General features: G+C 36.5%; 1 protein-coding gene and 1 pseudogene across 10 annotated transcripts in view; one reads left to right on the plus strand and one right to left on the minus strand.

Annotated features, from left to right (window-relative positions):
• Positions 1-25,668, minus strand: part of BCAS3 (BCAS3 microtubule associated cell migration factor) — a 664,948-nt gene that overhangs the window by 406,884 nt on the left and 232,396 nt on the right. The window lies entirely within an intron of this gene.
• Positions 11,451-11,548, plus strand: LOC116553578 (annotated as a pseudogene).

A 25,668-nucleotide genomic window follows, 5' to 3' on the forward strand; every position in this document is an offset into this window, starting at 1 on the left:
ATCTAAAACAGAGATTCTTAAACTTTAGTGTGCTAAGAAGCACTGAGATTATCTGCACAAAATGCAGATCCTGTGGTCCCACCTTCAGAATTATGATTCAGGAGGTATTTGGGTGGGAGGGGGGATGACCAAGAAATCTGCATTTTTAGAATAGTCAAATAATAACTCTGGTATTGATCAGCAATACCAGGCTAGAAAATAAAGTGACCAGCAACAGCATTCCCTCCAACCCCATACCAAACCTTAGAAATTATTTTTTAAGAAGTATTTTTAGGCTGGAGGTAGTGGCTCATGCCTGTAATCCTATGGGAGCCGAGGTGGGTGGATCACTTGAGGTCAGGAGTTTAAGACCAGTCTGGCCAACATGGTAAAATCCCATCTCTACTAAAAAAAACCCCAAAAATTAGCTGGGCATGGCAGAGAGAGCCTGTAATACCAGCCACTAGGGAAGCTGAGGCAGGAGAATCGCTTGAACCTGGGAGGCAGATGCTGCAGTGAGCTGGGATTACACCACTGCACTCCAGCCTGGGGGACAGAGCCATGCTCCTTCTCAAAACTACTGAGAGGCAAATCCAACATCATCTCCAACATTTGCTCCTTCACTGAATGCCACTACAGATACTTAATGGGTGATTGCCTAGCCTCTTTTACAACAAGTGCTGACCAAGTTATGATCACTCAGACAAAGCCAGGTGGCTATTGCAGGATTTTGGAAAAGGATCTGCTTTCCTGATAAAGGAAATTAACATCACTGATGCTGCCCCTTCTTTCCATCTTATTACCCTGAAGGCTGAAATGATGCCCAGCAAAGTGACATTTATAAAGCAATCATGAGGGAAAGAGCAAAAAAAGTCACAAAGACATCATTGAGGAAAGACCAGCAGCAAACTTTTTATAATGTGATAAAAATAAACCCTGATTTAAAAAACCATTGTTAAATGTGCTTTTCTTTCTATGGCCAAAAGTATGCCTAATGATTCAAATTGACAACATCCTTTCTAACCCTACCGGAAAAGAAAGAAAACCCAAGAGCAAAGAATTCCTGGTTAAAAAGTCTAAAAACCAAAAGCACCAAACTTTTAGATGTTTATGAAAATGGCATTCAAATCATAAAGATAACTGCATATACCAATAATACCTTGTGAAAGTCCAAGCCATATGATGATGTTATGTTTAATGAAAACGTAAAGAAATATAAAAAAAGGAATTAAAATACAAGTTCTAGAGACCTTGCCAGCCATGTTCTTCAACAATTTTTATCCTTCAGCACTGATAAAAACACTTGCATTAAAAATAATTTCAGTCTGGGCACAGTGGCTCACGCCTGCAATCTCAGACCTTTGAGAGGCCAAAGTGGGAAGATCTCTTGAGGCCAAGGATTAGAGGCCAACCTGGGCAACACAGCAACACCTTGTCTCTAAAAAATTTTTAGAAAAATTAGTGGGGCATGGTGGTGTGCACCTGTAGTCCCAGCTACTCCAAAGGCTGAGGTGGAGGATCTCTTCAGCCCAGGAGTTCAAGGCTGCAGTGAGCACTACTACACTCTAGTCTGGGTGACCATGCAAGATCCCGTCCCCCACCAAGAAAAAAGGCCAAGTGAGGTAAAAGCCCAACATCCTGGCTATCCCACCTTATCCACAGGGTAGCTTCCCCTGTCATGCAGACAGGGAATAATGTTATCAAAGGGCAATTGTCACTGAAGCAACTAGCATGTGCACATTAAACACACTAGTCTATAATTTTCATGGGGGAAAGACATACTGGAATGGGATGTAAAACGGTGGGACCCTTTAGTCCCATTCAATGTACTACCATTGTGACTTATGTTGATGAATATATAACTAGTATTAATGGCTTACATAACTGTACTTAAAGGCTTGTGAATGTATACCAAGGTGATAGTGAGACATCTGCACAACAGACCACCTACTAGGCTTCCAGTTCCTTCCCATGTTATATGCCAGAAACAACACGGGATTCCAAGAGTAAAATGTTTAGATAAAGGCTTAATGGCTGAAGTACTCAGAGGTGTTATCTCAGTACAACATCGCCACCTGCCTGATGCAGCCATCAAGTGCACTCCCTTTTTTAGAAGGCTGCTATTAACCAGCTACAAAGTTGTAATTGTAATTGAACAATTGACCCATGGAGGCCTTGTGACTTTCTAGACTTACTTGGGGATGGGTCAACTCAAACTTGGAAATGAACAAGATGGGAAGAGCCCAACCAACAGGGACTGCTATTCAAATGGAAATGGTATATTGCAGAGTACAGCCAGCCTGGTTGAGCAGAACCTTGGGTTTTACAGCCACTTTATTTTTTACTCCACTGCCTGAAACATGTCACAGGCTCAATAGGCACTGGATTCACAGGGCTTCCTTTAAATACTTGGGCCTCATTCACTGATGGCCCAGCAAAGGTGAAACCTGATGATGCCCACTGGACCTTGACAACTGTATAACCCCAACAACTCTGGAAGGCTGATTGAAGTAAGGAGCAATCAGCATGGTAGAATAATGTAAAGCCATTACCCCAGCTTTAATTCAGGGTTAGGCAAAAACTATGACGGTGGGCCAACTATGCCCATTCACTTACATACTGTCTATGGATGCTTTTGTATGACAGCAGCAGAGCTGAGTATAGAGACCGTATGGAATGCAGAGTCAAAGATACTTATTATCTGGTCCATTAAAGAAAAAGCTCGCTGACTCCTAATTCTGACAACCCTCCAGAAGTTTTATTTTTACTGACTTTTCCTCAGTTGGCAAGGGCCTGGCCAGTGGTCTCATCTGCTGCAAGGAAGACTAATCACTCGCAGATTACAGATACACCTTTTGGGGGCCATGAGTTCTGCAAACAAATCATGGCTGCTATTAAACAATCTGGACCACTCATGCCCAAGGTAAGGTTGTATTCACTGATGGAAATGAATGGAATCAACTGCTTATCAAGCCTACAATACCTTCAATTGCACTGTGATTGCCATCCAAATCCATCAATAAATAAATGTTTTGCCTGTGGCTTAAGTACCATTTATCCACTGTTTCATATCCATTCAAACTATGCATGATGTCATAATTGAAAAGAATATGTATTCTGCAGTTGTTGGGTTTGGTTATCTATTAGGACAATGTGGTTGATAGTGTTATTCTAATAATTTATGTCTTTTTTCTCTATTTATTCCATCAAACATCAAGAAAGTGGTATTAAAAACGCCAATGCTTATTGTAGTATTACTCATCCTATTAATTCTACTTATATTTATTTAATGTATTTTAAAACTCAGTTTTAGATGCATATATTTATTTTCTTTTTTATCATCCAGCCCAAAATGTCAAGGTGCATTTAAATTATGTGCATTTAAAACTGAGTTTAGGTGCATACATATAAATTTTCCTGATAATTTGACTTTTGAACAGTACAATATATCTCTGGCAATAGGTTTTGTCTTAAATTCAATTTTAGTTGACACTAATACAGTCAAATTTCTAATATTCTTATGTTTCTTATTTTCATGATGTATCTTTTAGCATACATTTACTAACATATTAATGTCTCTATATTCGACATTATCTTATAGGCAATTTCCTCCTTTATATTGGAGTACATTTAATATTTAATGTAATCTCTATACGGTTGAATTTTTAGGTACCATTTAATATTTGTTTTCTGTTTATCCCTCTTTTTCTTGTGCCTCTGCCTTTCCCTTCCTATCTTCTTTTGCATTAACTGAACATTTTTTAGTATGCCATTTTCGTTGAAGTATTGATTTTTTATGTACAGCAACGTTGAACCTTGCAATAGTACAGCTCCATATACCTGCCTCCACCCTAGCATCTTCCATCTTTGTGCTATAGTTGTCATATGCATTACATGTACATACAATACACACAGACTTATCATTTCCACATGTTAGACACAACTTTTTAAAAGGGAAAAATCATCCTTTCTATTCAACAAGAAATTATCATATTCTTTATTATTTCCTAAAGATGCAAGTTTGCTCCTGGTATTATGTGCCATTGGCATAATTTCTAGAATGGATGTCCTGGCTTTACTGCTCCTTCATCCTTGAGGAATATTGTTGCTTGATGGAAAACTTCAGATGGCCAATATTTTATTCTTTGAATCCTTCAGACACGTTATTCCACTGTCTTCTGACTTCCATGGTTCACAATGAGAAGTCAATAGTGTGTTAAAATGTACTTTCTCTGTGTATAATGCATTATTTTCTTCTGTCTACTTTCAAGATTTCCTCCTTACTTTGGTTTCAGAAAAATGATATGATGTCCTTAGACATGGCTTTTGTTGTATTTAATCTAGTGTGCTGTTTGCTTATCTTTTTGAAGTTGCAAATGTATATCTTTTGACAAAAGTAGGAAGTTTTCCACTTTTAGATTTTTTTTTCCTCCCTTACTCTCTCTCCTCACCTTCTGCAATAACTACATGTATGTTAGCTCTGATATTGTCCCATATGTTGCTAGTCTCTATTTATTTTTTCACTCATTCAGTTTGGAAATTTCTAGTGATCTATCTTCAAATTTATTTAATCAATTCTGCTGTTAACACATCCATTTTTTATTTTTGATATTGTATTTTTAAGTTGTAGACTTTTCACTAGGTAATTTCTTACATTTTCTCTTTCTCTGCTGACATTTCCTACCCTTTTATTTAAAAGAAGCATATTTTCCTTCATGTCATTGAGCATTGTAATAATAGATGCTTTAAAATAATTTCTACTAGAAAATAGAGACTTCCAGTTCCAAAGTGGTGGCACAGAAGCTAACTGGCTTCACTACCCTTGCAGAAAACCAAAAACAAATATATAGCAATGAGATTTTAACCAGTAACACTCAGAACTCAAATATAAGGATGAGACAATTTCTGAGGCCACAGAGAAGTGAAAAAAGATTAAGAGTGAATGGTCAGAGATTCAGACTTCCAGATCTGTGATGTCGCTCCCCCAATTCTGCCTGGCATCAAGAGCATAGAAAATCTACTCCTGACTCATGGTGATCATACGAGAAAAAGTGAGACTGAGGTGGTAAACCAGCTTTCTCACCATCTTGGGTGCTCTGGCAGGAAACCTGTCCTTGCCTTAACCTGCAGAAAATATTGTGGCTGCCTGATGGGAGAAATAACACTGAGGACAGGCGACAAAGGGGAGAGGCTAAACTACTATCCCGAGCCCTGGAAACTCTGTTCTGTTACTTGGCCAAAGGAGACACCAAATTAAAGTGGCTGTTCAGCAGCACCATGCAGTAAGACATACATTACAAAGGTCCCTGGACACAAACCCCAGCCAGCCTTGACACACTGTGGGGATAACCACTTTAGGATGTTCCCAAATCAGGATAGGCAGCACTCCATTTAGCAGAGCCGAGGTGAACCTGGGCTTAGTCAGGTATGGTGTCACGCGCCTGCAGTCCAAGCTACTCAGGAGGCTGAGGTCAGAGGATTGCTCCAGCCCAGCAGTTTAAGATTACAGTAAGCAATGACTGCACCACTGTACTCCAGCCTGGGCAACAAAAATACACTAAGCAAAATATACCCAATAAAACCAAAACAAGGTAGATAAATAAAACTTAAATAAATAATCCTTTAATGCAAAGATATAAACACATGAAAAAAAAACAGCAGCAATTAGGGAATTATGACCTTCCCAATAGACAAAGCAAAAATACAGTGACAGACCCTAATAAGATAGTGATCTGTGAGCCCTCTGACCAAGAATTCAAAACAGCCATTTTAAGGAAACTCAGTGATCTCCAAAAAATAAAATAAAATAAACCACAGAAAAGCAATTCAGAAATTTATCAGAGAAATTTAACAAAGAGATTGGGGAAAAATATGAAAATCTTGGAACTGAGAAACGTATCTGTTGAACTGAAGAAGTCATTAGAGACTCTCAACAGTGGAATGGACCAAGCAAAGCAAAGAATCAGTGACCTAAAATACTGGTTATTTGAAAATACAGTCAGTGGGGAAAAAGAACAAAAAGGAATGAATACCATCAACAAGATATATGTAATTACCTAGAAAGACCAAATCTAAGAATTACTGGTGTTCATGAGGGAGGTAAGGGTAAAGGATAGAAAATGCAGCCAAAGAAATAATAATGGAAAATTTTTCAAAACTTAAGAAAGATACAAATACCCAGTTATGGGAAGGACTAAGAACAACAAACAGATTCTACCCAAATAAAAATACTCTAACACATATAATAATAAAACTCTCAAAGGTCAAGGACAAAGAGAGGATCCTAAAAGCATCATGAGAAAAGAAGCAAATACTGTATCTCCAACTTTTCTGGCAACAGACTTCCCAATGTAAATCATACAAGCCAGGATAGAATGTAACAACATTTTCAAAGTGCTCAAGGAGAAAACATTGCCATCCAAGAATATTATATTCAGCAAAATTACACTTCAAACATAAAGTGGAAATAAGTATTTCTGAGACAAACAAAAATAGATAATTCACCACCACCAGACACACATTACAAGTAATGCTGAGGAGAACAATTCCATCTGAACCAAAAAAACTCTAATGTCCAAAAAGAAAGCTTTTCAAGGTTATAAAACCCACTGGTAAAAAGCACATGGTGAAACACAAAATATGACTGAAATGGTGGTGTGCAATCCACTCATAACTCTAGTATGAAACCCAGAAGATAAATCTATCAAAAATAATCATTACTATTAGCAACCTGTTAAGACATAGGTAATACAAAGAATGTAAACAGAAACAACTAAAAGTCAAGATGCTGCAGGTGCCAGGCATGGTAGCTCACGCCTGTAATTCCAGCACTTTGGGAGGCCTAAGAGGGCAGATCATTTGAGGTCAGGAGATCGAGAGCAGCCTGGCCAACGTGGTGAAACCCTGTCTCTACTAAAAATACAAAAAAAATTAGCTGGGCGTGGTGGCACATGTCTATAATCCCAGCTACTCAGGAGGCTGAAGTAGGAGAATCACTTGAACCCAGGAGACAGAGGTTGCAATGAGTCAAGATTGTGCCACTGGGTAACTTCATTTCAAAAAAAGAAAAGAAAAGAAAAGCTAGGTGATGGAATAAAATTATAGAATTTTTTTACATCTTCTTTTGCCTTTGTTTCTAGTCTTGTATTTGTAATCTAAGTTGTAGTCTCTTAAAAATAACTTGTTATATCTATTATAAGATGTCTCTGTAAGCATCACAACACAAAACTTGGTAACCACAACACAAAAACTCGTAACACAAAATCTTGTAACTGACTCATTAAAAAGAAATAGCAACAAATTAACAACATATTACCAGAGAAAATCACTTACCCACAAAGGAAGGCACTAAGAAAGAAACCAGAAAACAAGCAAAAGAATGGCAGTAGTAATGCCTTACTTAATAATAACACTGAATGTAAATGGTCTCAATTAACCAACTAAAAGGCACAGAGTGGCAGAATGAATAAAGAAACAAGACCACGTTATATGCTGCCTTCAAGAAATCTACTTCACCTATAGAGACACACATAGGTTGAAAGTGAAAGGGTGAGAAAAGATATTCCATGTATCTGGAAACCGAAACAGCAGGAGTAGCTATACTTACATGAGAAAGTAGACAATCAGTTTAAGATTATAAAAAGAGACAGAGGAGAATACAATGATAAAGGGGTGAATTAAGCAAGCATATGTAAGAATTATAAATATCTATGTAGCCAACACTGGATATCTCAAGTCTATAAAGAAAATATTAATAGTTCTAAAAAGTAGACTGTAATACAATAAAAGAAGGAGATCCCACTCCAGTAATGGACAGATCATTCAGGCAGAAAATCAACAATGAAACAGCAGAGTTAAACTACACATTAGATCCAATAAGCCTAACTGATGTTTAGAAAACATTTTATCCAACTGCTGCAGCATACATTTTCTTTACCAGCACATGGAACAGTCTCCAGAAGAGACCATATTTTAGGTCATAAAACAAATCTGAACAAAATTTTTAAAGTAAAAATTATATAAAATATTGTTTATGACAATAAGGAACTAAAATTAGAACTTAGTAAGAAGAACTAGGGAAAATACATAAACCCATGGAAGTTAAAACATCCTCCTGAGTGATAAATGGGTCAATGAGGAAATTAAGAAAGACATTTTAAAATGTCTTGAAACAAATAAAAATGGAAAAATGGAAATGCAATATAAAGGCCAGGCATGGTGGCTCATGCCTGTAATCCCGGCACTTTGGGAGGTTGAAGGGAGCAGATCACTTGAGGTCAGAAGTTCAAGACCAGCCTGACCAACATGGTGAAATTCCATCTCTACTAAATATATAAAAATTAGCTGGGAGTGGTGGCAGGTGCCTGTAATTCCACCTACTCAGGGGGCTGTGGCAGGAGAATCACTCGAACCTGGGAGGTGGAGGTTGCAGTGAGCCAAGATTGCACCACTGCACTCCAGCCTAGGCAAGAGAGCAAGACTCCATTTCAAAAAAAATGGCAATATACCAAAATCTATGGGATACAGTAAAAGCAGTACTAAGAGACAAATGAAAGAAAAATTAAAGGCTTCAAATAAACAACTAATGATATACCTCAAGGAACTAGAAGCGAGAACAAACCAAAGCCAAAAATAGTAGAAGAAAAGAAATAATAAAAATCAGAGCAGAAACTAATGAAATTGAAGCTAAAAAATACAGATCAATGGAACAAAACATTGATTTTCAAAAATGTAAACAAAAACCAACAAGTCGTGAGCTAGACTAAGAAAAATGAGAGAAGACTTAAATAAATAAAATCAGAAACAAAGAAAGGACACATAACAACTGAGACCTCAGACACACAAAAAATCATTAGACACTACTGTGAACAATTATACACCAACAAATCGGAAAACCTAGAAGAAATGGATAAATTTGTGTAAACAAACAACCTCCAAGATTGAATCATGAAGAAATAGAAAACCTCAACAAACCAATAACAAGTAACAAAATTAAAGCTGTAGTAAGAAGCCTCCACAAAAAACAAAAAAAGCCCAGGACCTGACAGCTTCACTGCTGAATTCTACCAAACATTTAAAGAAGATTTAATACCAATTGTACTCAAACTCTTCAAAAAACTTGAAGAGGAGGACATACTTCCAAACTCATTTACAAGGTCAGCATTACCCTGATACTAAAACCAGATAAAGACACAACAAGAAAAGAAAACTACAGGCCAATATCCCTGACAAACATAGATGTGAAAATCCTCAACAAAATACTAGCAAACAGAATTCAACAACACATTAAAAAGATCATTTACAATAATCAAATGGGATTCATTCCAGGGATGCAAGAATGGTTCAACACAGACAAATCAATAAACATGATATATAATATTAACAGAATCAAGAACAAAAACCGCATATTTCAATAGATACTGAAAAGCATTTTATAAAATTCAACATCCTTTATGACTAAAAAAACCATCATCAAAATGGTATAGAAGAATCATACTTCAAAATAATAAAGACCATATATGACAAATCCACAGCTACCATCATACTGAACAGGGAAAAAAATGAAGGCCTCTAAAGACTGGAACAAGACAAGGATGCCCACTCTCCCTACTGTTATTCAACATAATACTTCCAGTCCTGGCTAGAGCAATTAGGCAAGAGAAAGAAATAAAGGCCATCCAAATTGGAAAGGAAGAATTCAAATTAGCCTTATTTGCAAACAACATGATCTTATACCTAGAAAAGGCAAAAGAGCTCACCAAAAAATTGTTGGAGCTGATCAGCAAATTCAGTAAAGTTGCAAGTTGCAAAATGAACATACAAAAATCAGTAGCATTTATAAACACCAACAGAGAACAATCTGAAAAAATAAATCAAGAAAGCAATCCCATTTGTAATAGCTACAAAAATATAAAATCCCTAGGACTTAATTTAACTAAAGAAGTGAAAGATCTATAAAAAGAAAACTATGAAATATGAAAGAAATTAAAGACACAAAAAATGGAAAGATATTTCATGCTTATGGATCAGAAGAATTAACACTGTTAAAATGACAACACTATCCAAAGTAGTTTACAGATTCAATGCAATCCCTACCAAAGTTTCAGCAACATTCTTCACAGAAATAGGAAAAAAATCTTTAAATTTTTATGAAACCACAAAAGACCACAAATAGCCAAAGCAATCCTGAGCCAAAGGAACTGAAGGCATCACACTTTCTGCCTTCAAAATTTACTACACATCTGTAATAACCCAAAAAAATAGATACATAGACCAATGGAATGGACTAGAGAAACCAAACATAAATCCATGCATTTACAGCCAATTCATCTTCAACAAAGATGCCAAGAGCACAAAAAGGTGAAAGAACAGTCTTTTCAGTAAGTGGTACTGGGATAACTGGATAGTTACGCAGAGGAATGAAACTAGATCCCTATCTCTCACCATAACAAAAATCAAAACAAAATGGATTAAAGACTTAAATCTAAGGCCTCAAACTACAAAACTACTAAAAGAAAACTTTAGGGAAACAGTCCAGGACATTGGTCTGGGCAAAGCCTTTTTGTGTAAGATCTCAAAACATAGACAACCAAAGCAAAACAGAACAATGGTATTACTTCAAGCTAACAAGCTTCTACACAGCAAAAGAACCAATCAACAAAATGAAGAAACAGCCCTTAGAATGGGAGAAAATATTTGCAAACTATCCATCTGACAAAGAGTTTGTAACTAATATATAAAGAGCTCAAATAAATCAATAGCGAAACTCCCCAAATAATCCGATTTTAAAATGGGCAAAATCCAACCCCACTAGAGACAAGAGAAAAAATAAGAAAATTAAAAATGTGCAAGAGGTCTGAACACATATTTCTCAAAAGAGGACATACAAATGTCCAATAGGTATATGAAAAAAAAAATGCTCAACATCGCTAGTCATCAGAGAAACACAAACCAAAACCACAATGAGATATCATCTCACCTTAGTAAAAATGGCTTGTATTAAAAGGACAATCAATAAAAGATGCTGGTGAGAATGTGGAGAAAAGAGATTCTTGTACACTGCTGGCAGAAATGTAAATTAGCACAGCCACTATGGAGAACAGTATGGAGGTTCCTCAGAAAACTAAAAATAGAATCACCAAACGATTCAGCACTTCTACTACCAGGTATATGGCCAAAAGAACGAAAATAAATGCATCGAAGGGATATCTGTACTCCCATGTTTATTGCAGCACTGTTCACAATAGCCAAAATATGGAATTACCCTAAGTGTTCATCAACAGATGAATGAATAAAGAATATATGGTATATATATGCAATGACATATTCAGCGATTAAAAAAAGAATGAAATCCTGTCATTTGTGGCAACACAGATGAAATTGAAGGCCACTATGTTAAGAGAAATAAGTCAGGCACAGCGAAACGTTGCATGATCTCACTCCCAGGTGGAAGCTACAAAAGTGGATCTTTGATCCTTTTGCAGTTCATAAGAATGATTGGGTTTTCACACTCTTGTGTGAGATGTGTCTCCCTAAAGCGTTGTTACGTCAGCACATTACCCATCTGATGTGGAAAAAAAAAAAAGTGGGTCTCATGAAGATAGAGAGCAGAATGGCAGTTATCAGAGGCCAGGAAATGTGGGGCAGGGGGCAATAAAGGGGAAGAAAAGAAATATAAATGTATTTATTACCACTGAACTGTACATTTTAAAATGGTAAAGATGGTGAATTTTATATGTATATTTTAATCTCGATTTTTTAAAGTGTAAAAAATAGGAGAAAGTTGATGTGGAATATATAGAAACTTTGTACTATCTTCACAAGTTTTCTGAAAATCTAAAATGATTCCAAAATTGAAATTTTATTTTTAAGAAAATAATTTTTATAATTTTCTACATCTGGGTAATCTTGGGGTTCATTCTGCTAATGTGACTATTGTGATCCTAGGGATTGAAGCAACAGCTCCTGCCTGAGATTTTCCACTGGGAAATTCCTCCTGGCCAGCCCTACTGTTTTCAGACTAGCCTAGCCAGCCCCCACAATCATATATGCCGATAAACCTCTTTAATGACCTACAGATTCTGTTTCTCTGGTAAAATCTTGACTAATGCAGAGGTTTAATCCAGTTCCTCTCATTCCATCATGGCTAAATGACAAAATTTATGATATGATTTTAAGTTTTTCAGAATTTCTCCCTGACCTCAAATATCTCCCTTACTGCTGTTCAGAGTGCTTCTAATTTTACCATCAAGTAACACTTTCTTTGGATCTTCTGGTATTTGAATATCCTACCTAGGAGAAAAAGATGCTACTATGAGGAGTTTCATGATTAGGAAAACGTGCTCTGAAGAGAAGGCCAAGAGTATAGCCTGATGATATTCTGCTGACGACATCAGGCATGTGTTTCATGGATCCACTCGACCAACAGAAGCCAGGAATAGAGACAGGAAAATCCAAGAAATATCTGTGGATTGTCCTCTTGTCTGACGGCATGGATCCCCATGACATACAGAGGAGATACACAAGGTTTTTGAGAATGTAGTATCTGTAGTATCATTTTGGACTGACAAGCACAAAGACATGATTTTAAAAAAAGAAGAAGAAGGCGGCTACTGGACTTGCAAAATTCTACAGGCAGGAAACAGGCTGATAGAGCTACCTAGGTGGAATCCTGTGCTACCCTTGAATAAAATGTATGAATCATTCCAAGGGCAGGGATGTGGGCTTAAAGGTCCAAGCAGGACCAAGCCAGGGGTGGGCAGAGCCACAGGTGCAGAAAATGAAGCTGTAGTCCAGGGGGGCAGCGCCTCAAGCCAGATAGGAGACTCCAGCCTTGAAACACAAAATGGGATTTGCCCTGCTAGATTTTAAACATGTTTGAAACCAGTGACTCCTTTATTCTTTCCCATTTCTCCCTTTTGAAATGTCTATCCTATGCATGTCCTATTACTGTATTTTGGCAGGAGGTAACTTTTATTGTAGTTTCATAGCTCCACAGAGGCACAGGAATTTTGCCCCAGGATGAATTCCAGAGTCTCAACCACACCAGAGTCAGATGGCTGAGATGATGAAATTGGACCTTTGAGCTGATAATACATATTTTTAAATTTTGGACTTAAGAGTTGATGCTGTAATGGGTTGTGACTTTTGAGGATGCTGGTAGGGAAAAAAGGTAATACTTAGCATATGGCATGAACATGAATTCTGGGGGACAGAAAAGGGAAATATAGAGAAGTGAATTATAGCCCCCAAAAGATGTCCACATCCCTTAAAAGACCAAAGAGTTACTCTCTGGCAAAATCGGTGATTAAGTTATAGATCCTAAGAGAAGGGGCTTATCCTGGGTTATCCAGATTGGTACTTAAAACAAGCACATGGATCTTTACAAGAAATACAGAAGATGAGCAGACTCGGAAATGAGGAGGATGCAATACAATGAGAGAGACAGGGATTGAGTGATGTGGCTATAACTTAAGAATGCTAAAGGCCACCATCAGAGGCTAGAAAAGGCAAAGAACAAATTCTTCCTCAGAATTTCCAAAGGAAGTTCAGCCTTGCTTACATTTTGATTTTAGATTTTTGGCCTCTAAAACTGTAAGAGAATACATTTTAGATATTTTAGGCTCCCAAGTTCATGACAATTTGTTATGGTAACCACAGGATAAAAACCATTGAGTAATTTGGGATATCATCCTAAACAACATTAATTTTATAATGTGAACAATCTGCCCAGGATTGACATTGCTGGATTCTATGGTAAGTACATATTAATATTTTAAGTAAACGCAAAATTATTTCTCAGAGAGGCTGTACCATTTTATTCATTTACTTATTCATTCACTCACTCATTTTTGAGATGGGGTTTCACTCTCATTGCCCAGGCTAGAGTGTAATGGCACAATCTCAGCTTACCACCATCTCCACCAACTGGGTTCAAATGATTCTCCTGCCTCAGCCTTCCCAGTAGCTGGGATTACAGGCATGCGCCACCATGCCCAGCTAATTTTGTATTTTTAGTAGAGACAGGGATTTTCCGAGTTGGTCAGGCTGGTCTCAAACTCCTGACCTCAGCTGATCTACCCACCTCGACCTCCCAAAGTGCTGGAATTACAGGTGTGAACCACCTCGCCCAGTCTAGCTGTACCATATTGTGTACAGCAAAGTATGAAATATGAGAAATTTAGTTTCTCTACTCACTGACTGTGGGGAGTTCTTTAAAAGTATTGTGGACCTAAGACATGTGACTTGTGTCTTTTCATTCTCATAATGGTTTTCTGCAAAGAGCAGATGTGTTTCATTTTGATGAAATAGTTTATCAATTTTTTAAATGGATTTTGCAATACACAATTTTGCAAAACAAAAAAAAACTTTTTTTTTTTGGAGACAGGGGCTTGCTCCCATGTTATAGTGCAGTGGTGTGATCATGACTCACTGCAACCTTGACCTCCGAAGCTCAAGTGATCCTCCCACCTCAGCCTCCCAAGGAGCTGGGACTACAGACATGTAACAGCAGGCCCAACTAATTTTTTTTTTTTTTTTTTTTTTTTTTTTTTTTTACTTTTGTAGAGACAGAGTCTCCCTATGTTGCCCAGTCTGGTCTTGAACCCCTGGGCTCAAGCGATCCTCCCACCTCAGTCTCCCAAAGTACTGGAATTACAACTGTGTTCGACCTTAATGTCACATTTTAAAAGTCTGTGCCTCACCCAAGTCACAAAGATTTCTTCTGGTTCTCTTGTAATAACTTTATAGTCATAGGTTCCACATTTAAGTCTGTAATCTAATTTGAGTAAACTTGTTTTAAACATCTTCGCACCTTTGTCAAAAATAAATTGTCTCCATATGTGTGGAAAAGGTCACAGGATCCCTATCAATTATTACAGTTTTCATAAGTCTTAATATAGGTAGTGACATTCCTCCAACTTTTTCATTTTCAAAATTATTTTGCTCACAAGTCCTATGCATTTTCATGTGAGTTTTAGAATTATCTTGTTCATGTCTACCAAAAAAAAAAAAAAACCTGCTGGGATTTTTATGCAGATTACACCGAGTCTATGGATAAATTTGGACAGAACTGACATTTTAATGATGGTAAGTATTCTAGCATAAGAAAATGGCTTAATTCTCCATTTATTTACATCTTTATCTACTCTCAGCAATATTTTCTAGCTTTCCGAGTACAAGTCTTGCTTCCTGAATGTCCGTAGTATGTATTTTTGGATATTCTAAAATGATCAATTCATTGCTATTGGTATACAGAAGTCCAACTAATTTTTGTATATTGATCTTATATCCTGTAACCTTGATAAAATCATTTATTAGTTCTTTTTTAAAAAATAAAATCCTTTAGTTTTTCAACATAGACAATCATGTCATCTTTGAATAAAAGAAGATAGTTATACTCTTGCCTTTCTGGTCTGATGGTATTTTTTGTTCTCATGTCTCCTCTGCAGATCTCCGGAATTCTCTCTCTACAGCTCCCATATCACTGGTCCACTGTATTGAGAATCTATGATCTTGGCCTCCTGGGACTCTTAGCAATATCTCATCAATTCAGGGAGACTACCAGGCTCTGTTAGGGTTCCCCCTTCCTGCACCATGACTGGAAACTCAAGGCAGTAAGTCGGGGAAACCACAGGCATCCTCTCTCTCATTTGTTCTCCATCTCTCAGGGATGGCCATCTTTCAACAACTTACGTACCGTAACTAGGAAACCACTATTTGTTGTTTAGTTGTTTCAGGTAGGAGAGTTAATCCAGCTCTTAACTTATATTGGCCAAAAGTAGAGGCCCTAATATTAACTCTTTATTTGGCATTTACTGTGCCAGTGCTTTGCTAAGCATTTTACATATAATATTTCTGATATTTCCTCAAAACTCTGAAATCAGTATCGGCCCCATTTTACAAAAGAGTAACTTGAAGATTAAAGAAAGTATTTAGCCTGTCCTTAGTTATATAACTACCAATCAGCGTCCAAGTATATAGGGGAGCTGGGGAAATAGGAGTGACTGCTAATGGATAAAGGGGTTATTTTAAGGATTACAAAATTGTTCTGAAATTAGATATTAGTGATGATGTGCAAACTCTAAGCACATAACAAAAACCACTGAATTGCACTTCTAAAAATAAATTTTATAGTATGTAAATTTTATCTCAATAAAAATGATGTTTTTGGGGGAAAAACTGAAGAAAATTACATGAATATAGGGCCATGCATAGGGTTGCTAAATTCACAAAAATTCCAGAAAGTCCAGTTAAATTTGAGCATTAGTATAAGCATAACTAGGCAATATTTGGAACATCCTCACACTATTTGCATTTATCTAAAATGATCATCAAATAGTTATCAGTTAATAATATTGAATAGCTAGATTGTTTTCCCCTTGACAATTGAAGATACTAATCATATTATTTTGCAGTATTATTCTAGTATGGCAAAATTAACACTTTTCTGATTTACAGTTGTTTCAAAAGCAAATTTGCCATTACCAAAATTATGCTAAGTACAAAAATGACCTGAGTCTGCTTGAGAAAGTATGTTAACAAAATACATGTAAGGTTTATATTTACTGTTGAAAACAAAGACTATTTTTCTTACTACATATGTGCTTTATGAGGAAAATTACTGTCAGATGCAAAGGATATCCCAAGTCATAGACCACAAAATAACTTAATTCAGTATAATTAGATCCACATACTGAATTTTTTCGTTGCCTGATTAAAGTACCCTCAGAGTTCTTGGAAGAATCCAGAAAAACATACTTTTGTAGTACTCAAAGATGGCCAAATAGATCATGTGATATATATAGATTTCATGACTGGGGCTAAATTTTATATATTAGTTCAAAATAATTTTCTGTAGAACCTTATAAAAATTAATTTTGTGGTCACTAACTGAGGTCCTGGTATATGGGGTTTAGAAATTCTCAATCTCCCAAATTACAGAGTGTGTTCTAGAGCACAATCATATAAATAATTTCTATTTGATTTTCCTGCCTGTTAAGTAGGAATATCATTGGCATTAGCAAACATTTGCACCACAATATGCAAGGCTCCATTCTAAGCATGAGCGATACCAAGAAGCTTACGCAACATTTCTATTTCCATATTGGACTTATAGATAAATTAAATAGCAAATAACTCTAATACAAAGAGGTATCAAAAATAGGTGGTAAGCACTTAAAATATCCAAATTCTAAAAGGTCATAGTTGAGGTAGAGCATCTCAGTGACTACCTCATCTATGATATGACAGGGTTTGAAACAGAGTTAAGAAACAAAATGCGCCGAGAAGCACACTGAAATATTAACTCTAGATAAAATCTTCATCAAATTTAAAACTTCCATACAAAAGAGACAAAAACAAATGGTAACTAAACTTATGAATAAGCAAGTTAGTTGTGCCAGAAAGTAAGGACAAGCTCAAAGAGTGGTGAAGATATGTCAAAAGGACACAGACACCAAGTTATTGGGCTCCCACTAGCCAAATGTAGGACATTTTGTGCACTATAATAAATATTGAACAAATATAATCCAATGAATAAAATAGGAATCTATGAGGCCAAAATGATAGGTAAATAAAGGAATAAACTGAAAGTTAGATACAGAATGGGATATTTACATAGTTTTAAATTACTGCCCTGAAAAACCACGTAAATTTTTATAAGTACAAAAGAGTAACTGCACAGTGAAGACTAGTAGACACCATCTCAGCCATGTGATTAAACTGATCATCATCAATAACAAATCAAAATCATGTACCACCTGATAGGATGCAATAAAAACCAGCATCTACTCTGTGACACTCCTGTCAAAGATAAGTAAGATGAATCTAATCATAATGAAACATCAGAGAAAAAAATTGAGGCACTTTCAACAAAAATAAATGCCTTGTAATATTTAAATGTGCTGAGAGCATAAAAGTCTAAGAAATAATAATGACCTGTTCCAGAATGAAGGAGACTAAAGAGAGATAAAAATTCAGTTACCCCGAACTAGATCCTTTTGCTAGTTACTGGGACAATCAGTGAAAACTAAAATGGAGTTTGAAAATCAGATGGTGGAAATTTATTTGATTTTTTTTTTTTTTGAGACAGGGTCTCGCTCTGTCGCCCAGGCTGGAGTTCAGTGGTGCAATCTCAGCTCACTGCAACCTCCACCTCCTGGGTTTAAGGGATTCTTCTGCCTCAACCTACTAAGTAGCTGGGACTACAGGTGCACACCACCATGCCCAGCTAATTGTACTTTTAGTAGAGATGGGGTTTCACCATATTGGCCAGAATGGTCTCAAAGTCCTGAACTCATGATCCACCTGCCTCAGCCTCCCAAAGTGCTGGGATTACAGGCATGAGCCACGGTGCCCAGCCTGATTTGATTTTTTATGATTACATAGAAGAATGTTCTCATTTGTAGAAATACACATTCCACCAATGAGGGTAATATGGCATCATGTCATGTTGGCCATCTACTTTCATATCATCCGAGGAAAAAATATATCTGTCTTGGTGGAAGACCTGTGCATATAAAAATCAATAAAATACAATTTATTTTTAAAAGCAATCCCAGTATTAGTGGTGACAGACAAGTAGACAACCAGTCAAAATACAAAATAACATGTACTATAATGGGGCATAAAATTAATGACACAAAGAAGAGAAGAATTGATTCCATCTAGATAAGGAGGAGAAGAAATAAGGTAATTTTGAACATGAATATTGCATAAATAAAAAATATAAATCATGATCTAACTAATATACTTCTAAAATGAATCTTAATAGAAGAATCAATTTCATTAAATGCAATAGGAACTTTAAAAGTATGCATTGTAGGTATTTTTGGGAAGAATAAAGCAGATATAATAAACAATCCTCACCCTAAAGAAGGTAAAAACATTTTAAGTATTTCTTCCAGAAGAAAGAAATTGGGCATTATATGTATGAGATGTTAAATATTCCCATATTCATTCATGAATGAATTAAAATTTGCACATAAATGATAATCTGCCTGATGGGAACATTGGAAGAAATGAAAAGATACTGAGCTAATGACTAAAATTCCATTTTCTAGTTTTTCTCTAATTGAGGAACTACTGGTATGGATAAAATGGTAAATAGTGATAGCTTAGAAAAGTCATTCAATGCTAAAGGTTAAGATTGCCTGGATGATGATAATGAATGCACAACAGTGTTAATTAATACCATTGAACTGTATGCTTTAAAATGGTGGGGTTTCTTTGTTTTTGTTTTTTGTTTTTTTGCATTTCAGCACAATTTTCTAAAATGACAAGGCTTCCAAACTATTTTAAAATTCATATGAAACCAAAAAAGAGCCCAAATAGCCAAGGTAATCCTAAGCAAAAAGAACAAAACTGGAGGCATCATGTTACCCAACTTCTAAATATACTACAGGACTGTGGTAAGCAAAACAGCATGGTGCTGATACAAAAGCAGACACACAGACCAATGGAACAGACTAGATAGCCCAGAAATAAGGCCCCACACCTGCCATCTGATCTTCAACAAAGCTCACACACCTGCCATCTGATCTTCGACAAAGCTGACAAAACAAGCAATGGGGAAAGATCTTCCCATTCAATAAATGGTTCTGGGGTAACTGGCTAGCCATATGCAGAAGGTTGAAACTAGACCCCTTCCTTACATATAAAATATTTCCAAAAATGCAAATAAAGCCTCATATTCCTAAAAAAAAAATCAATTCAAGATGAATTAAAGACTCAAATATAAAACTCAAAGCTATAAAAACTCTGGAGGATAACTTAGGAAATACCATTCTGGACACAGGAATTGGCAAAGATTTCATGAAAAAGACACCAAAAGCAATCACAACAAAAGCAAAAATTGACAAATGGGCTCCAATTAAACTAAAGAGATTCTGCACAGCAAAAGAAGCTATCAACAGAGTAAATGGACAATCTACAGAATGAGAGAAAATATCTATAAACTATGCATCTGACAAAAGTCTAATATCCAGCATCTATAAGAAACTTAAAGAGACCAGGTGTGGCGGCTCATGCCTCTAATCCCAGCACTTTGGGAGGCCAAGGTTGGGGGATCACAAGGTCAAGAGACTGAGATCATCCTGGCCAATATGGTGAAACCCCCTCTCTACTAAAAATACAAAAATTAGGGGGGCATGGTGGCACGCACCTGTAGTTCCAGCTACTCGGGAGGCTGAAGCAGGAGAATTGCCTGAACCAGGGAGGTGGAGGTTGCAGTGACCCGAGATTGCACCACTGCACTCCAGCCTGGCGACAGAGTTAGATTCCATCTCAAAAAAAAAAAAAAAAAAAAAAAAGAAAAACAAAACAAAAAAAAAGTTGAACAAATTTATAAGAAAAAAAACCAAACAACTCCACTAAAAAGTGGACAAAGGACACAAACAGACACTTTTCAAAAGACTGTCATCAGAAAAATGCAAATCAAAACCTGGAGAAACCACCTCACACCAGCCAGAATGGCTATTATTAAAAAGTCAAAAAAGAAGAGATGCTGGTGAGGTTGTGGAGAAAAGGGAAAGCTTATACAGTGTTAGAATGTAAATTAGTTCCATCACTGGGGAAAGCAGTATGGCAATTCTTCAAAGAGCTAAAAACAGAACAGCCATTCAACTCAGCCCAATCCCATTCCTGGGTATATACACAAGGAGATATCAATCATTTTGCCATAAAGATAAATGGATGCGTATGTTCTACTATTCATAATAGCAAAGACATGGAATCAACCTAAATGCCTATCAATGGCAGACTGGATAAAGAAAATGTGGCACATATATACCATGAAATACTATGCAGTCATAAGAAAGAATGAGATTATATCTTTTGCAGGAACATGGATGGAGCTGAAGGCCATTATCCTTAGCAAACTAACACAGGAACAGAAAACCAAATACTGGATGTTCTCACCTATAAGTGGAAGCTAAATGATGAGAACACATGGACACACAAAGGGGAACAACAGACACTGGGGCCTACTTGAGGGTGAAGTATGGTAGGACGGAGAGGATCAGAAAAAAATAACTATTGGGTACTAGGCCTAGTACCTAAATGGCAAAATAATCAGTACGACAAACCCCCATGACAAAAATATACCCATATAATAAACCTGCATATGTACCCCTGACCTTAAAAGTTTAAGCCAGGCACAGTGGCTCACGTCTGTAACCCCAGCACTTTGGGAAGCTGAGGCAGGTGGATCACCTGAGGTCGGGAGTTCAAGACCACCCTGGCCAACATGGTGAAACCCCATCTCTACTAAAAACACAAAAATTAGCTGGGCATGGTGGTAGGCGCCTATAACCCCAGCTACTCAGGAGGCTGAGACAGGAAAATTGCAGGGGCCAGAGGTTGCAGTGAGCCAAGATTGCAACACTGCATTCCAGCCTGGACAACAGAGTGAGACTCCATCTCAAAAGAAAAAAAATGTTTAAAAATAACTTTTAAAAAATTAAAAAGACTTCCCAGTTTAGCCTGATGATAAAATAACAGAGATACAGAAAAATGTGCAAACCCATTTCCTGTCTTTAATCTTTTATGAGCTGTAGCAACAATCACACAAAAAGTAGAAAAAGTATACAATAAAGGATACGAATTCAAGATTTTAACATTTTAATTAAAGCTGATGAATTAATTCAAATAGAACTTGGACTATGAAAATGCCAAGACCCGGTCAGGCATGATGGCTCACACCTGTAATCCTAGCACTTTGGGAGGCTGAGGCAGGTGGATCACCTGAGGTCAGGAGTTCAAGACCAGCCTGGCCAACATGGTGAAATCCTGTCTCTATTAAAAATACAAAAATTAGCCAAGTGTGGTGGCAGGTGCCTATAGTCCCAGCTACTCGGGGGCTGAGGCAGGAGAATCACTTGAACCAGGGAGGCGGAGGCTGCTGTGAGCCAAAATCACGCCATTGTTCTCCAGCCTGAATGACAGAATAAGACTACATCTCAAAAAAAAAAAAAAAAAAAAAAAGAAAGAAAGAAAATGCCAAAACCGTATCCATCAGTATGTTAAATTTTCCCCCAGATATTAAATAGAAATAAACGTACATAGCTTTTAAGCACTATTGATCTTTAACTGTTAGAACTCAAATTAGAAAAGTTAAGTAAAATCTTTTTATTTAATCCTCAGATCTCCAGTGGTAGGGTAATAACTTAAAAACATATAATACCACTGCACTGTTAAGAACAATTTCATCTACATGAATAAGTATGCGAATCTTAAAAAGGCACAACAGATTGCCGAGCAAAGCAGCTCTGGTTGCAGAGAGGTTAATGGGTCAGGTAACTTTGATGTTTTGCTCCATGTATTTCCAGATTGTCTAAAATTTACCTCCAAATGTTATTATGTATTACCTATATAATAAAATATTCAAGAAATAGAGCAAAACAATAAAGTAAAACAAAATATTATTCAAAAAGCAAAGAATATAGCTATCACTACAAACTTGCATAATATTCTAGAGTTCCTAGCCAAAAAGAGAAAAATAAAAGCAAAAAGCAATGATTTTCAGAAAATGTATTCCACTTAGAAATTCCAAGAAAATTTAACTGAAAAACATCTTACAAGAGAATCTAACAAAGCAGGAAGATGCAAATTCAATACAAAATTTTCAATAGTTTTGCCATATCACAGCAATGACAAACTTTAAAATGTTACAATTCCTAGTTGCAAAACTTCCACAACATAAAGATGTCAGTTCTAATTGTTTTAAAATGTAATTTCAATTCAATTTAAATCGAAATCTCCACAGGATTCACTACGTAACGCAATAAGGTCACTCTAAAACACAACAGCTGGGAAAGCTTTTGAAAATGAACAATAAATCAAGTTATAAAGCTAAAGCAAGTAAAAAAGTTGGTGAAGGGTGTTATTTTTGCTTCCTATTAGAGAAATTTCCAAACATACAAAAAGTATAGAGAATGTTAACATTACCCACCTATGTGGATATCACAACTTCAATAATTAACACCTTGCAAATCTGTTGACGCTATCTCATTGTTTGTTTTGCTAGAATACTTTAAAGTACATTACAGATACCATATCTATTCACCTGTAAATAATTCAGAATATATGCCTTGAAAAGTCAATAAATAATGACTTGAAAAGATTAGTTATAAGAAAATGCAGTGGCTTATGCCAACACTTTGGAGACCGAGGTGGGAACCCAGGAGTTCAAGACTAGCCTGGGCAACACGGCAAGACTCTGTCTCTACAAAACAGATATACAATTACATACACGGCAAATTAGTCACACTTGATAAACATCATATATATCTAGCTCATAGTCAGTTTTCTCCAACTGTCTCAAAAATGTCTCTTTATACTTTATTTAGATAGGGTCCAAACAAAGTTTTCACAATGCATTTACTCAATGTGTATTTTAAGTCTCTTATAACCAATATAACCATCCCTCTATTTTCTTCTGTCACTTATTTATCTTATTATCTAACCAACGCTCCCCTCCCACTAGATCATTTCAAAGCAAATTCCAGATATCTGTAAATACTTTTGCATCACTAAAAAATAAAGACTTTAAATTCTTAAATATCTAATAATATTATCTATATAATATCTAATAACAATAAATAATGTATGGTAAGTCAAATGTAAAAATATCACTGCTTGTCTGAAATGTCTTTTTATACTTAGTTTGTATGAAAGATGATTTAAATAAGGTCCACGCTTTGTATTTAGATGATATTCTCCAAAGTCTCCTTCAAATTTTTAACAGTTCACCTTTCCCCCACCACACATCAACTTTTTTTTTTTGAGACAGAGTCTCTCTGTGTCACCCAGGCTGCAGTGGAGTGTAGTGGCAGGATCTCAGCTCACTGCAACCTCTGCCTCCCGGATTCAAGCCATTGTCCTACCTCAGCCTCCAGAGTAGGTGGGACTACAGGCATGTGCCACCATGCCTGGCTAATTTTTTTTATTTTTAGTAGAGACGGGGTTTCACCATGTTAGCCAGGATGGTCTCGATCTCCTGAAGTCGTGATCCACCAGCCTCGGCCTCCCAAAGTGCTGGGATTACTGGCATGAGCCACCACAACAGGCCAACTTTTATTTTCCCAATACAATTATTTGTTAAAGAAATCGAACCATATTTGTATTGTAGAACTTCATATATTTTAGAGTTGGATAGTTTCAGTTTCATGGTATTGTTTACTTTATCCCTCTATTTCTGTATTTTCTCCAAAGTGCTAACTATATCTAGAAGCTGATTTGTTAGTTTGGTGCAAAAGTAACTATAGTTAACAATAATTTATTGTATATTTCAAAATAATTAGAAGAGTAGATTTAGAATGTTCCCAAAACAAAGAAACAATAAATGTTTGAGGTGATGGATATCCCAATTAGTCTGATGTGATCATTATACATTGTACGCTTGTATCAAAATATCACATGTACCCCAGAAATATGTACAACTATTATGTACACACAAAAATTAAAAATAGGCCAGGGTGGTGACTCACACATGCCATCCCAGCACTTTGGGAGGCTGAGGCAAGAGGATCACTTGAGCTTAGGAGTTTGAGACTGGCCTGGGCAACACAGTGAGACAACATAGTGCCACCTCTACAAAAAAAGAAAACAAACTGAAAAAGCTGCCAGGTGTGGTGGCATGCACCTCTAGCCCCAGCTACTTGGGAGGCTGAGACAGACGGATCACCTGAACCCAGGAGGTCAAGGTTGCACTGAGCTATGATCCTGCCACTGCACTCCAGCCTGGATAACAGAGCTAGATCCTGTCCCCAAAATAATATAACAAATAAATAAAATTTTATAAGAAACTTTTAAAATGATTTTTAAAATTTTACTTAAGCTTTTTTTATGTTAGACTATTACAATGAAGCTGGGCGCAATGGCTCACGCCTGTAATCCCAGCACTTTGGGAGGCCAAGGCAGGCAGATCATGAGGTCAGGAGTTCAAGATCAGCCTGGCCAATATGGTGAAACCCTGTCTCTACTGAAAATTCAAAAATTAGCCAGGAGTGGTGGCACACACCTGTAATTGCAGCTACTCTGGAGACTGAGGCAGGAGAATTGCTTGAAGCCAGGCGATGGAGGTTGCTGTGAGCTGAGATTGTGCCACTGCACTCCAGTCTGGGCAGCAAAGCAAGACTCCATTTCAAAGAAAAAAAAAGAATATTTCAATGAAAAAACTTTCCCTCATCAACTACTTGTCTTATTAAATTGATATAAGAAGAGTGGAGTAAACACTGTATATTTTTGGTTTATCAATTTTCAGAGTGAATTAGTAAACAAGCAACCTAGAGTAAGAACTCATGCTTTTTCAAACATATTCTTATAACTGTTAGAGTTTAAGTTCTCTATATTTAAAATGATTCGGTCCATTATAGTCATTTATTTTGGGGGGAATTTAAGAGAAACCACTTTAGACTGTTGGAAAATGATAGGCTAGTCAATAAATAGAGTAGGGTTAATCAGCTATCTCATAGAATAACATATATACAGTACTGGCAAGTGCATATAACCTATGAGACAAAAGGTATTTGAGATTTTAGGCTATTAAGAAAATATACAGATCTACCATGTGATATTAAGAATATAAAATATCTGTGAAGTACTTAGCATGATGCCTGATGTAAGTACACAGTAAATGATACATATGAACGTATGTGTACCCATGCATGTATACATAATTATGTGCTGGTA

This window comes from Sapajus apella, unplaced genomic scaffold (assembly GCF_009761245.1).
Source record: "Sapajus apella isolate SASKATOON/1434 unplaced genomic scaffold, GSC_monkey_1.0 scaffold12, whole genome shotgun sequence".
In the NCBI taxonomy this organism is placed as follows: Eukaryota; Metazoa; Chordata; class Mammalia; order Primates; family Cebidae; genus Sapajus; species Sapajus apella.